This window comes from Humulus lupulus, chromosome 4, assembly GCF_963169125.1.
Source record: "Humulus lupulus chromosome 4, drHumLupu1.1, whole genome shotgun sequence".
NCBI classification, from domain to species: Eukaryota; Viridiplantae; Streptophyta; class Magnoliopsida; order Rosales; family Cannabaceae; genus Humulus; species Humulus lupulus.
In genome coordinates, this window is record NC_084796.1 from 97,695,670 (window position 1) to 97,701,539 (window position 5,870).

Genomic DNA, 5,870 nt, shown 5'->3' on the forward strand with positions numbered 1-5,870 from the left:
CATATCTCTTAATCATTTGGTCGACACATTGTTTGAAAAAGTATGGCTCTTCCCAAAAGTAGTGCCTCACATCATGCAAAAACTTCTTCTTTTGTTGGCTTGTCAAATCCGGAGGTAACAATCCACTAACCAAGTAATTAGCAAAATCTGCAAACCAAGGAACAACTTGAGAGTGGTTTACCTTAAATAATTGCTCATCCAGGAATGTCTCCTTGATGGGAACTAAAGAACTTGATTCCTTATCACTTCCCGTTCTTGATAAATGATCCGCCACTTGGTTCTCCACTCCTTTTCAATCTTGAATTTCCACATCAACCTCTTGGAGCAAAAGCACCCAACTAATCAATTAAGGCTTATCATCCTTCTTTTCAATCAAGTACTTAATGGCTGAGTGGTCCATATAGACTATTACATTGGTGCCCACCAAATAAGACCTAAACATGTCAAAAGCAAAGACAATATCCAATAGTTCTTTTTCTGTCACTGTATAGTTGAGTCGAGCACCTGTCAGAGTATGACTAGCATAGTAAATGGAGTGAATTTTTTTGTTTCTTTGCTGCCCCATCACCGCTCCCACAACAAAATCACTTGCATCACACATCAATTCAAAAGGCAAGTCCCAATCTGGAGCCACAATAATTGCTGCTAAAACCAATCCACTTTTCAAATCTTCAAAGGCTTTCAAACATGCTTCATCAAAATGGAAAGGTGTATCATTCTCCAATAAGTTGCAAAGAGGCTTAGAGATCTTGGAGAAATCCTTTATGAACCGCCTATAGAACTCTGCATGGCCAAGAAAGCTTCTAATGTTCCTTACTGAATTAGGAGGTGGGAGCTTTTCAATAACCTCAATCTTGGCTCTATCAACTTCAATACCATCCTTTGATACTTTGTGGCCCAAAACAATACCTTCCTTAACCATAAAGTGACTTTTTTTCCAAGTTAAGGACAAGGTTTGTTTCTTCACATCTTTGCATTACCTTAGCCAAATTACTCAAACAATCATCGTAAGAATCACCAAAAACAAAGAAATCATCCATGAATACCTCTAAGAATTGTTCCACCATATCAGTTGTTGACGGTGAGAACTCATCAACGATGTTAGGATGGAAAACTCAAAGCTTAGTAAGAAGATAACTAAGTAAGAACCTAGAATAGACTTGAGGAAAAAATAAGTGTAGATCAACAATGGAGTAAACATTTGTATATTGCTTAATAGCCTGAGTATACAATGAATTTTCCAACCCCTTTATTGGAAGGGTGAAGGTCTATTTATAGTGGAGCTCTAATGGATCCTGATACATTATGCTCCCGGGGGACAAAATTATACATAAGTACATTGTCAAGACGGTGGCACCAAATGTAGTGGTGCAGGAGGCTGTGATGTTGGCTCTGGTATATGGTCAGAGGTGTGCAAGTAGTGCCTCCACTCTTTGTACTAATTCGTACCACCACTACATGTATGATATGGATGTCAGATTCATGCCTCTATCCTCCACATGGTCGTACATCCTGTGCTCGTACGTGCACCATGTACCTGATGGCAGTTCTTACATGTCCAAGACACACCATTGCTCCAAGTTTCATTATCTTTGGCTAAGTGTTGAATGACTTATTGATTCTTCAATTGGGTAGCTTGGGTCTCCTTGATGCATGGAGGGGTGTCGGGCCTTTCATAGCCAGAGTCTCATCCATAATGGTGTCTTATCTGGTCTACATGAGTCCCGTAGCTCCTCGATGATATTTAGGTGCGAGGCCCACCGTCCTTTGGTGGCACCAGGGGTGGATGCCTTGCAAGCGGCATGGTCATAGTGCATAAGGTGGGGGTACCTCGCGAGATGTGCATACGGGGTAGGCACATGAGACCCTTGCGACATGGCTTTGCAAGACATGCGCGGGGGAGGCGGTGTGCAAGATGGATGTTCGAGGCTGGTACGCCTCGCGAGATGGATGCGCGAGGCCCGTGGTTCGTGAGACGGACGTACGAGGTTGGTGCGCCTCACGAGATGGCTGCACGAGGCACGTGGTTTGCGAGACGGACATACGAGGCTTGGGCTCCTTGCGAGAATGCTGTGCAAGGCTTGCAGTGCGCGATACAGATGTACGATGCTAGTGTGCCTTGCGAGATGATTGTGCGAGGCCCGCGAATTGCGAGACGGACGTACGAGGCTGGTGCGCCTTGTGAGGTGGCTGCGTGAGGCCCGCGGTTCATGAGACGGACATACGAGGCAGGGGCGCCTCACAAGATGGATGCGCGAGGCAGGCAATTTTCGAGATGGTTGTATGAGGCGCCTCGCGAAATGGGCATACGGAGCAAGCCCTTGAGGCCCTTGTGACACAGCCTCGCATCTTGGCCTCGCGACGCAACTTGGCCCTCGCGACATCACCCTTGAGGGTCTCGCAACATAGGAGTGTTTCTTAGATTATGATCTTGTGAGACCCATAGGTGCGACCCTGATGGACTGACTAAGTGACCCTTAGCCATTTATTTCAATAAGGGACCACCCCTTTTTTCCTTGGTGGATTTTTGGCATCCACATCAGTGAAAATAGCCATCATGCACCTCTGAAACGTGGAGGGAGCATTCCATAAACCAAAAGGCATCCTCCAAAATGCGAAAGTACCATAGGGGCAAGTGAAAGCGGTCTTTTGCTGATCTTCTGGAGCCACTGCAATCTGATTATAACTAGAATATCCATCTAGAAATCAATAATAATCTCTCCCTGCAAGTCTATCCAACATCTAATCAATGAAAGGAAGAGGAAAATGATCCTTCCTAGTGGCCTTGTTCAATTTCTTGTAATCCATTCATATTCTCCACCCTGTCACAGTTCTAGTAGGAATCAATTCATTGTCTTCATTCTTCACCACCATGATTCCAAATTTCTTTGGTACACACTGAACAAGACTAACCCATGAGCTATCAAAAATGGGATAGATGATACCAACATCAAGCCATTTAATGATTTCCTCTTTCACATAATATGATTGAGGCTTCTCTGACCTTCGATTGATCCTTTCTCACTGTCTTCCAAAAAAATCTTATGCATGCATATAGAGGGAATAATATCCATAATGTCTGCAATTGTCCACCCAATAGCTTTCTTGAATTTCCTCAAAACATCAAGCAACTTTTCTTCTTATTCTTTAGTCAACTTAGCTGAAACAATGATAGACAATGAAGTAGACTAACCCAAATAATCATATCTCAAGTGGGAAGGTAGAGATTTCAACTCCAACTCTGGTGGTTCCTCAACTGAAGGTCTTGGGGCTTTGATTGCTCTAGAAGACAACTCTAAAGACTCAAAATGTTGTCTTGAGTGTAAACCTTGTGAACTAGCTTCTATCCAAGCTAAGTACTCAACCTCATCATCTGCTTGTGAATCAAACAACAAAAGCCTCTCTAAAGGGTCATCAAGACATATCTTTTCTAACTCTTTTGATGCTAAAAAGTTCACCACTGAAACAACTGAATACTCCTCAACTTCATCTGGAAACCGCATAGCCTTGAAAACATTGAAGGTCACTTGTTCATCTTGGACCCTCATAGTAAGTTCACCTTTCTAAACATCAATCAAAGTTCTACCTATTGAAAGAAAAGGTTTCCCCTAAATAATTGGTACCTCCCTATCTGCCTCATAATCCAATACAATAAAATCATTAGGAAAAATAAACTTGTCAACTTTCTCTAACACATCTTCAATTTTCCCATCATGATGAGAAAGAGATCGGTCTGTAAGTTGAAGAGTAACTATGGTAGGTTTGACCTCTCCAATTCCCAACTGTCTAAACACAAACATAGGCATTAAATTGATAATAACACCCAAGTCACATAAAGCCATCCCACAATAAGAGTTACCAATAGTGCATGGAATGGTAAAACTCCCAGGATCCTTCATCTTTAGAGGCAACTGGTTTTGCAAGAAGGTGCTAAATTCCATGGTAAGGGCCACAATTTAAAATTCTTCCGATCCTCTCTTCTTAGTAAGAATGTCTTTCATGAACTTCACGCAATTAGGTATTTGCTCTAGGGCTTCAACAAGGGGAATATTAAAGTGTAGCTGCTTCAACATGTCAAGAAACCTTTTGAACTAACTCTCTTGATTATGTTTATGAAATCTCTATGGAAAAGGTAGCTTTTGGATTTCTGGGGAACTTTATGGTGATTATGATGCGACCACATTATGGGCAGAGGCTAATTTCCTTGAATTTTTAGCATCTTTGCTTACTTTCTCATTATTTTGGATTGAAGAGGGTTCACCCTCGTGCCGAACATATTTCTTGAAATTTTCCAACTCCTTCCCACTTCTCAAAGTCACGACCTTGCAATGTTTGGTACCTAAATTCCTTGGATTCTCCGTGTCACTTAATAAAGCACCTTGAGATTTATTTCTTCGCTCATTAGAAAGCTGCCCAACTTGAGTTTCTAGGTTCCTCAAGAATGTTGCTTGACTTTGGATCATAGCTTAATTCTTCACTATGTACTCTTTCAATATGTTCTCAAGTGAATTGGATTGCACCACTTATTGTGGCCTTTGTTGTGGGGCTTGTGGAGGATAGCCCGATGGGAAAGCGGGTCTAGGAGGCATAGAAGAAGTTCTAGGGCCAGCCCCTTGATTACTCCATGAAAATTTCAGGTGTTGCCTCCATGATGGATTGTAGGAATTAGAATAAGGATCATTCCTATTTTGATTTACTATATAACATACAGTTGCGGGATTGGAAGGACAATTGTCAAAAGTGTGGTCTTCACGAACACAAAAGAAATATTTTCCACTTTCTCCATATGTTTCCCCATTGAATGATTCATCCCCATGTTCATCGTCTTGAGCATATTCGATATAGTGGAAACTTGGGCTGCCAAAGAAGTGAGGGCATCTACGTCATGAATGCCAGCCACCTTTCTTCAGGAAAGGTGCTCTAGCAGTGGGCCACTAATAATTGTTGTTGGATATCCTCCAAAGGATTTCATATGCCTAATTATAGGACTTAGCAAGAGGAGCCCCATTCGCCGAAACATCTACTTCCATTCATTTGTGAGCGTTGAGACCATTGTAGAATGTCTCCATTTGGATGCAATGAGGAATGCCATGATGAGGGCATTTTTGCAAAAACTCCTTAAACTGCTCCCATGCCTCATATAAAGATTCTTCATCAAGTTGTTGAAATGAAGTAATCTCGTTGTGGAGCTTGGCATTCTTAGTAGGAGGAAAGTCTTCATCAAAATCCGCTCAACCAACTCTTGCCACGTAGTCACGTAATCAGATGGAAACGAGTTCAACCAAGAACTTGCTCTGTCTCTCAAGGAGTATGGAAACAACTTCAATCTCAGGGCATCCTTTGTAACTCCGGGCATCTTGAAAGAATCACCCACTTCAATGAACAAGCGAAGATGAAGGTGAGGATCTTCTGTTGGTATCCCACTGAACTGGCCCACAGTTTGAAGCATTTGGAACATAATTGACTTCAATTCAAACTATGCAGCCTAAATTTCTAGTCTAACAATGCCCAGATTAAACTCATTGAAGAGGGGGAGAGTGTATTTCCTGATGGCACGATCTCGATCATCAGCTACAATAACATCGTTCTGCCCATTATTTACAGCTGCTCGCCCTTGAGCTACTATTTCTTGAGCAGCTCCTGCTTGATTTGTTTCTCTTTGAGCGACTCCCTGTTGAGCTCCTTGCTTAACATCCATCACTACTACTTCCCTTTTGGATTTTTGTACCTTTCGCCTTCTTCTAAATGTACGTTAAATTTTTGGATCAAGGGGAAGTAGTTCAGGGTCTTGATTCTCGTTCATACACTGTGTGAACCTGAATTTTCACAAGAATCACCCAAGTTAGAACAAAAGAAAATTTAAACCAAAT

General features: G+C 42.0%; 1 non-coding gene across 1 annotated transcript; it reads left to right on the plus strand.

Moving 5' to 3' along the window:
• Positions 1–5,085: 5,085 nt before the first annotated feature.
• On the plus strand, positions 5,086–5,192 carry LOC133833351 (small nucleolar RNA R71). The gene has a single exon (XR_009892732.1). It is a non-coding gene; the product is annotated as a small nucleolar RNA R71 (small nucleolar RNA).
• The last annotated feature ends 678 nt before the right edge of the window (positions 5,193–5,870 follow it).